This window comes from Salvelinus namaycush, chromosome 31 (assembly GCF_016432855.1).
Source record: "Salvelinus namaycush isolate Seneca chromosome 31, SaNama_1.0, whole genome shotgun sequence".
In the NCBI taxonomy this organism is placed as follows: domain Eukaryota; kingdom Metazoa; phylum Chordata; class Actinopteri; order Salmoniformes; family Salmonidae; genus Salvelinus; species Salvelinus namaycush.
The window spans coordinates 14,955,926-14,965,725 of NC_052337.1; the positions used below are offsets into that span (position 1 = coordinate 14,955,926).

The window sequence follows — 9,800 nt, forward strand, 5'->3', positions numbered from 1 at the left end:
GGGTTCCATAGCCGCAGTCAGAACAGTTGAAACTGGAGCAGCAGCACGACCAGGTGGACTGGGGACAGCAAGGAGTCATCAGGCCAGGTAGTCCCGAGGCATGGTCCTAGGGCTCAGGTCCTCTGAGAGAGAGAGAGAAAAAAAGAGAGAAAAAGAGAGAGAGAAAGACAGGAGAAATACTCCAGATATAACAGACTGACCCTAGCCCCCCGACACATGAACTATTACAGGATAAATACTGGAGGCTGAGACAGGAGGGTCGGGAGACACTGTGGACCCGTCCGACAATACCCCCGGACAGGGCACAACAGGCAGGCTCCGAGACAGGATTGTGTCGAGGCACAGATCTGGGTAATGGTACCGAAACTTTTCTGCAGCATTGAAGGTCCCCAGGAACACATTCTTAAATGCAAGAAGTTTCTGAATGTCCTTGAGGTGCCCAGCCAGAGCCCGGACTTGAACCCGATCGAACATCTCTGGAGAGACCTGAGAATAGCTGTCCAGCGACGCTCCCAAGGGTGTTTAGACACAGACTACGTGAATATTGGTCTATCTGCTATGCTTGTACTGAAGTTTCAGTTGTCACATCTCTTTCTATGACACATCCAAACCCGTAGGGGGAACGAGAGACATTCTGGTCGTGAGATACTGCTTATGTCGTCCACATGCGGCAGCAGAAACGTGGAAAGCCAATAAGGGAAATCTTTTACACTGGCCCGGGTTGAACCAGGCAATGGCTGTCACGTCATCGGGGGCGAAAGTGAGGAGGGTGGAGCGCCAGCGTAAAACAGGTGAGATTAATCGAACCCCCTCATTCATGCGAAATAGTTTTTTGTTAAATAAATTAGGTTACTTTCTTTTCAGTTACAATAAAGCATGAATTATGTTAAGAACTGTTTAGAAGAGTTTGTGGGTGTTTTTCGAATGAACCCGAATGAACCCTAGCAACATGATTTTGAGGAAGAAGGGTTGAAGGAAGTCGTTAAGATGGCAGACAAGGAAAAAAGGAAGAAAGTAGAACACATTATGAATAAATATGGAGTGAGGGATTTACAACAGCCTTCTGGAAAGATCTGGTGAAGGTGAAGATGGCGGATAAAGGAAAAAGGTGAAAAGTGGAATATGTTTAAATGGAATATGGAATGGAGGATCGCACAGAACTTTTAGAAGAGCTGAGGAAAGGGAATGTGATGAGAGTGAGGGTGAATTAATTGTGGTGACAGGTGCAGTGATGACTGCTGAGAAGGTGCTGAGTGTAGAGGGAAGTGGTGTGGTGAGGAGGGTTGGTATCAAGTGCAAAAAGGGGGATTCTTGCTCTAGGAGCTGAGATGGAACATGACGATAGCATAGATGTAGTACCTGCGGTGAGGACTGCCGAGTTCAGGCCTCGTCCTGAGGATGAAAATGATGTTTCTGGTCCAATGGGAGTGAGCTTTGTGGAGAGAATGGATCCTTGTATTTTGGCTGATCCATATGTGGTGTCAGTTTGGGTGGAGAAGAGGTTGGGGACGGTTGAGTTGGTGAGAGTAACTCGGAGTGGATTAGTGATGATTTATTGTGTTTCTTCAGTCCAGAGGGAGCCGGCACTCCAGATCATGCAATCAGAGACAAGAAATAGGACTTGATATGCTCTCCGGAGCAGGGCTTCGTTGAAAGGGGTGATAACGGGGTGCATTAAGTGTTGAAGATGATCAGTTGAAATTGAAGATTCACGAGGAGAAGACATTGTCTGTCCTGTTGAGTTTTGATGTAGAATCTTTGCCGGACAAGGTCAAGTTAGGAAGTGTAAGTTACCCTGTGAGAGCTTTTGTTCTGTAAATACTACTGTGTTTTAGCTGTCAAGTTTATGGGCATGTTGCAGCAGTGTTTAGAAGGGAGATTCCTAGATGTGAAAAGTGTGCAGGAGGGCATGAAACGAAGGAATGTGTAGTATCAGTGGAGAAGGTTGTGTGAGTAAGCTGTGGGTGTTCCCATGGGATTGGAGATCGGAAGTGTCCGGTGAGAGAAAGGCAGGTTGTGGTTGCCAGGGTTAAAGTAGTACAGAAAGTGTCCTTTGCTGAAGCAGTGAAGAGAGTGGTAGAGGAAGATGGGTACAAGGTGAGGGATACTGAGAGGATTCCTGTGGATAGGCAGAGGCCAAGAGAGAGTGATGGGAAGAATATGTGCTTCAGTAAGGTGGGCTTTTTAGCATTCATAGTCATGGTTGTCAATTGTACTGCAGAAATGGATCGGAAGTTACAGAAAATAGTGGTATTTGTATTTGTATTTATTATGGATCCCCAGGCCCCTACTCCACTACCACATATCTACAACACAAAATCCATGTGTACATGTGTGTATATTGCGTATGTTAACGTGTGTGTGTATGCATGTGTCTGTGCCTATGTTTATGTTGCTTCACAGTCCCTGCTGTTCCATAAGGTGTATTTTTAATCTGTTTTTTAAATCTGATCTACTACTTGCATCAGTTACCTGATGCGGAATAGAGTTCCATGTAGTCATGGGTCTATGTAGTACTGTTCTGGACTTGGGGACTGTGAAGAGACCTCTGGTGGCATGTCTTGTGGGGTATGCATTGGTGCCTGAGCTGTGTGCTAGTCTTTTAAACAGACTGCTCAGTGCTTTCAACATGTCAATCCCTCTCACAAATACAAGTAGTGATGAAGTCAATCTCTCCTCCTCTTTGAGCCAGGAGAGATTGACATCCATATTATTCATGTTTGCTCTCTTATTTATTACAAGATTTAGATGAGGTTTAGGGTTTAGTGAAGGATTTGTCCCAAATACAATGCTTTAAAAAATATATATATTTAGGACTAACTTCTTCCTTGCCACCCATTCTGAAACTAACTGCAGCTCTTTGTTAGAGTTGCAGTCATTTCAGTCGCTGTAGTAGCTGACTTGTATAGTGTTGAGTCATCCTCATACATAGACACACTGGCTTTACTCAAAGCCAGTGGCAGGTCATTAGTAAAGATTGAAAAAAGTAAGGGGCCTAGACAGCTGCCCTGGGGAATTCCTGATTCTACCTGGATTATGTTGGAGAGGCTTCCATTAAAGAACACCCTCTGTGTTTTGTTAGACAGGTAACTCTTTATCCACAATATAACAGGGGGTGTAAAGCCATAACACATACGTTTTTCCAGCAGCAGACTATGATCGATAATGTTAAAAGTCACACTGAAGTCTAACAAAACAGCCCCCACAATCTTTTTAGCATCAATTTCTCTCAGCCAATCATCAGTCATTTGTGTATGTGCTGTGCTTGTTGAATGTCCTTCCCTATAAGCGTGCTGAAAATCTGTTGTCGATTTGTTTACTGTAAAAAAGCATTGTATCTGGTTGAACACATTTTTTCCAAAAACTTTACCAAGGTTTGGTAACAGGCTGATTGGTCGGCTATTTGAGCCAGTAAAGGGGGCTTTACTATTCTTAGTTAGCAGAATGTTCTAATAGGCTTAAATTGAAGATATGGCAATAGGAGTGGCAATATAGTCCGCTATTATCCTCAGTAATTTTCCATCCTAGTTGTCAGATCCTGGTGGCTTGTCATTGTTGATAGACAACAATATTTTTTTCACCTCTTCCACACTCACTTTACGGAATTCAAAATTACAATTCTTGTCTTTCCGAATTTGGTCAGATATACTTGGATGTGTAGTGTCAGCGTTTGTTGCTGGCATGTCATGCCTAAGTTTGCTAATCTTGCCAATTAAAAAATCCTTATAGTAGTTGGCAATCAGTCGGATTTGTAAGGAATGAGCCGTCTGATTCAATGAAAGATGGAGCTGAGTTACCCTTTCCCCCCCAACATTTCACTGAAGGTCCTCCAAAGCTTTTTACTATCATTCTTTATGTAATTTATCTTTGTATGATAGTGTAGTTTCTTCTTCTTTTTATTCAGTTTAGTGACATGATTTTTCAAGTTGCAGTACATTTTCCAATCGGTTGTGCAGCCAGACTTATTTGCCATTCCTTTTGTGTCAACCCTCTCAACCATAACATTTTTCAGGTCCTCATCAATCCACAGAGATTTAACCGTTTTTACAGTCATTTTCTTAATGGGTACATGCTTATTAGTAAATGGGATAAGCAATTTCATAAATGTGTCTAGTGCAACTGTTTGCTCCTCACTATACACCACGGACCAACAAATATTATTTACATCAACACATAGGAATTACTACAAAACGTATTGTATGACCTTTTATGCACTATATTAGGCCCAGCCTTTGGAACTTTGGTTTTCCTACATATGGCTACTATATTGTGATCACTACATCTGATGGATCTGGATATTGCGTTCAAGCACATTTCTGCAGCATTAGTAAAGATGTGATCAATACATGTTGATGATTTAATTCCTGTGCTGTTTGTAACTGCCCTGGTAGGTTGACTGATAACCTGAACCAGGTTGCAGGCACTGGTTACAGTTTTAAGCTTTTTCTTGATTGGGCAGCTTGATGAAAGCCAGTCCATATTTAAATCACCCAGAAAATAGACCACTCTGTTGATATCACATACATTATCAAGCATTTCACACGTTATCCAGATACTGACTGTTAGCACTTGGTGGTAGCTTCCTACAAGAATGGGCTCTATGTGAGGCAGATGAACCTGTAGCCATATAACTTCAACAGTATTTAACATGAGATCCTCTCTAATCTTTACAGGAATGTGGTTCTGAATATAAACAGTAACACCTCCACCACTGACATTTCTGTCTTTTCTGTAACTGTTATAACCTTGTATTTCTACCACTGTATCATCAAAGGTATTGTCTAAGTGAGTTTCAGAGATAGTCAGAATATGAATGTCAGTGGTAGTGTTCTGTGGTGGCTGCGGCAGAGAAGTATTTGGGATTGCGAGGGTTTACTGCAGAACAGTTGCAGGGGGTGTTGAGTGGTAGTGTTCTGTCCTGTTTGACCGTTGGTCTGGAGTAGGACTAGATAGGATAAAAAAGTGAAATGGGGTGGTGTTTTTATTTTTTTGTATATAGGATTAATAGTTGGCAGGGATTTTTCTTCTTCCTGTTTTCCAATTTGTATTACCATATCAAGAATTTAATGTAAGGAGGCCTTGAATGGCCTCACACACCAGTACAGTAGATGGTCGTATACGCACTTAAAAGTTGGATGCAATCCGCTAACCAAATCCTGAAGAAGAAGAAGAACTACGTAGCCAAATATTTGTATAACTAGAACAAAGATTTCTATAACTGAACCAAGATGAACCACAGCCAGTCGTTTCCAATGGGAACAAATGAGTCATAGTGGGCAGAACAAGCAAGGAGGTGGGCAGAGCCAAGCACGAGCTAGCGAGATCTTGGTCCGTTCTAGCAGACATCTGCATATTTCCGTTGGGGAACGCCTACTCTGTGAAGTGCGCGTGTGCAATAACTACAATTCTCCTTTGCACTCCTTTTAAACAACGTGATTTTTAAAAACTTTGGCAAAGGGTAAAGTCTACAAAATCTATTCCACTCTGTTCATAGCATATTTTAGTTTTGGGAACAGAAAACTGTATTGCGATCGAATGTTTCATCGATGAGAAACTGCAGAATGTCGGCCATATTCCATTTCCTTCAATCTTCTATCACTGCCGACCACTGGGCTTTCGCTCAATACCATATTTGGTAGTGAGTGGAAACGCCAAGTGGATGCTTCACATTTATACATCCGGTGAAATATCTGTCTCATTGTAACTGTGACGTAGCTGCTAGCTGACGTAGCTGCTAGCTGACTAATAATCTCTCGTGGACAGAACAGAGTATGTCTGTGTTGCCGAGATAGATAACTAACTAACTAACTAACTAGCTGGCTGGCTTGCGTAGCAGTTAGTTTTGCTGCTATAGTATCTGATACACATTTTATTGCAGATTATGTTGTCTTTATAAGTAACGTTACTCAAGAGTAAACCAAAGAAAAAGAAACTCACTCACTTTTGTACATCGCCTTGGTCCGTACAATTGACCTTATTTTAGTGCCCCAAAAACGTAATACTTCCAGATCAACTGTAATGTCAATACCATTGTAAAGCCCAATTTCTCCCCTTTCCAACAGAATCAATTACATGACCCCCACGCTGCCCGTTTCGGCATGATTCAAGAAGGCAATGAGCCCCGTCGGGTCTTTTTAAAAATGGCGGGTGGGGAAGCGAAACTAATGCGTGATAGTGAGAAGGAGAGATGTTGTGTGGGAAAATTGCTTTTTTTCACTCGATCTGTCCAACTTATCACCTTATCGCCTCTAAAATGTAAATAAAACACTATAAAGAGTTTATATAATGTGTCATTACATACCTATTTGAAGGTTTGTGTCGAATTTGAATCGGGTTTTTAGGGCGGTGCTAAAGTGATCTTAGAAGTAAACAGCGGCTTTGAGAATGATGATCGCATGCAATGATGACGCAAAAAATAACTAGGTATCCCCCTTACCCCCGCCACTGTCCATTTCTTGTTTTTAAAGGATGAGAGAAGTGCTACACCTGGTGGAGAGAGATTGTAAGACAGAAATAGTTGCTTTATGCGTCCTGTACGTTACGGCATGACACGTCACGATGTAACGGAGGGTCCGTTTTTTCAACTTTTCTCCAATACTATAGAGCCATTACCATGTCGATCAACGCTTGAATAGAAATGTAGTTCACACCCCCGATTTCGAAGTCAACACAGTCGCTACAGTCCCATTAGTTTTCATTGTACCCTCGTTTGAATGTTGCGGTTATGCATATTTGTACAAAATGGGGTGAGTTTACGTTAGCTAACTAATGCTGGACCTTGGCAACGGGACAGCGCTATAGACTAACTCTCTGTCATATTGATGCCCTGCTCTCCCATACAGATGGGAAGACTACCAGGCAGTAGGGAAGAGGATACCTGGGATAAGGTTAATCTTGTTTAAAGTCCCTCAGAAACAGGTACAGGTAACTAAGTCAGAGTGTTTGTATGTGTTCAGTAGTCCTGGGGTTGTGTAAAACGGGTTTTGTGTGTGTGTGTGTTCGTGTGTGTGTTCGTGTGTGTGTGTTCGTGTGTGTGTGTTCGTGTTCGTGTTCCAGTCCCTGTGTTGTCGTGTAGAGCGTTCTGAGGTGTTTGGTCCGTGGGAGCTGATGCAGATTCTGGAAAAAGACGACAGGACCTGACACTGATCATAGACCTCACTTTTACAACACGCTACTACAATCCTGAGGTATACACACATGCAAACACACACACAATGACTGTATATAGTGTAGTGTAGTGTGTGTGTGTGTGTGTGTGTGTGTGTGTGTGTGTGTGTGTGTGTGTGTGTAGGACCTTCCAGACAAATCTTCACAGCAGGTCAAGAAGTTCCCAGCGATCCCACAATCCTTAGCTTCAAACGTGCCGTCCGCAGGTTCCTACAAGACAACACACACAATGGTCAGTCATTTACATTTTAGTCATTTATCAGATGTTCTTATCCAGCAACTTAACAGTTAGTGTGCATTAATCTTAAGATACTGTAGCTAGGTGGGACAACCACATATCATAGTACATTTTTTTCTCAATGAAGTAGCTATCAGCAAAGTCAGAGCTAGTAAGGGGGAAGAAAGTCAAATGTGAGTGTTAGTTCACAAAAGGGATTATTTAAGATATTCTTCCATGAGGTAGGGTTTCAGATGTGTTCAGATGATGGGCAGGGACTTAGCTTAGCAGAGAAGAGCTTTGACTTGGCAGGACTCGGGTTGGGGTGTAAGGTTTAAGCATAGCCTGAAGGAAGGGAGGGGCAGTTCCTCTTGTTGCGCCATAGGCTAGCACCATGGTCTTGTAGTGGAGGCAAGCTCCGAATGGAAGCCAGTGGAGTGTGCGGAGGAGCAGGGTGACATGGGAGAACTTGGGAAGGTGTGACACACACAGCCACCCTCACAGGTGATTAGTGAAACTGATTAGTTCATCATGAACACATCAGCAGGAAGACAAGAGGATGTTGAACATATTTATTATCTTTCTCTTTCACAGATAAGCTGATCGGATTGCACTGTACTACTCATGGTCTCAATAGGACAGACTACTTGGTCTGTAGGTAAGGAGCGTTTAGCAGATTTTGTGGAGTGTCTGGTAGATTCTACATGTGCTTACAGTATATAACCTGCCTCTTTTCCTCCTCTCTTCCTCCTCCCTTTCTCTCACTTCTCTCTCTTTTCTTCCTCTTACTCTCTCTTCTCTTCAGGTATCTGATAGGTGTAGATGGGATGGATCCTAAAGAGGCTGGAGAGTGTGAGTACTGAACCTCCTTTTAAGAATTGTGTGTGTGCACGCACGCATGGGTGTGTAATGTTCTCTCCCTGTGTTATTCCAGTGTTTAACTCTTCGCGGGCCCACTCCATAGAGAGAGAGAACTACCTGAAAGACCTACAGACTGGGCCAAAGAGAAGGTAGTCTCTGTCTGTCATTGTGTATGTGTTGGTCAGTCGTTCTTTATATCTCTATCGTTGTTTGTCATCAATACTTTCCTGTATCCATCCCTCTCTCCCTCCTTCTGCAGTAACTATGGGATGGAGAAGTCGGAGCAGGAGCCAATCAGAGGCCACTCTGGCAGTCGGCATGACAATATTCCGGACGGTCCTGCCCACCACCATGACAGACATTATGACAGGCATTACGACCACAACCGCTCTGTGTAAGCACCCTGATCTCTAACTAGCACCATGACAGGCATTATGACAGGCATTACGACCACAACCGCTCTGTGTAAGCACCCTGACCTCTAACTAGCACCATGACAGGCATTACGACCACAACCACTCTGTGTAAGCACCCTGACCTCTAACTAGAGCTGGGCGATATGGGCAAAGTATCGCGATAACGCTAAATTTATAACAAATGTACAATTTTTTTATATTACCCTTAACATTTCTACTACTACTTTGAATGTTGTAGCTATAAACTGTCCCATTAACAGTCACTCATATTAGCAAACTTATTTATTTTCAAACTTAAAATTTCTCTAATAGAACCCTGTACATTATTTGTCGTAATGAACGATATCAGCAAAATATTTTCAGTTTATCGTCCCAGCTCTACCTCTCACCCCTATATACTACGCCTCTAACTATATATTTAAGTAATAAGGCCTGTGGGGTATATGGCCAGTATACTACGGCTTAGGGCTGTTCTTAGGCACGACGCAACGTGGTATATTTGCAATATAACATAAACCCCCGAGGTGCCTTTTTGCTATTATAAACAGGTTACCAACGTAATTAGAACAGTAAACAAGTAGTTTTCCGTCATAGCCGTGTTATTTTTGCCTCTTATGGCTGCAAGCCCGAGGTCGGTACACCTATGACAACATCCCCCACCCCCCCCCACACTGATTAGCATCGCTAGCATAGCGTCACAATTAAATAGTAGCATCTAAATATCATTAAATCACAAGTCCAAGACACCAAATGAAAGATACAGATCTTGTGAATAAAGCCACCATTTCAGATTTTTAAAATGTTTTACAGGGAAGACAAAATATGTAAATCTATTAGCTAACCACGTTAGCAAAAGACACCATTTTTCTTTGTCCACCATTTTTTCTCTCCACCAGTAGCTATCACCAATTCGGCCAAATAAAGATATTGATAGCCACTAACCAAGAAAAAACCTCATCAGATGACAGTCTGATAACATATTTATTGTATAGGATAGGTTTTGTTAGAAAAATGTGCATATTTCAGGTATAAATCATAGTTTACAATTGCACCCACCATCACAACTCGACTAGAATAAATACACAGAGCAACGTGTATTACCTAATTACTAATCATAAAACATTTCTTAAAAATACACA

At 42.3% G+C, this 9,800-nt stretch overlaps 1 pseudogene; it reads left to right on the forward strand.

The window, feature by feature from the left end:
- The first annotated feature begins 733 nt into the window (after positions 1-733).
- On the forward strand, positions 734-8,643 carry LOC120026228 (annotated as a pseudogene).
- Positions 8,644-9,800: the final 1,157 nt, after the last annotated feature.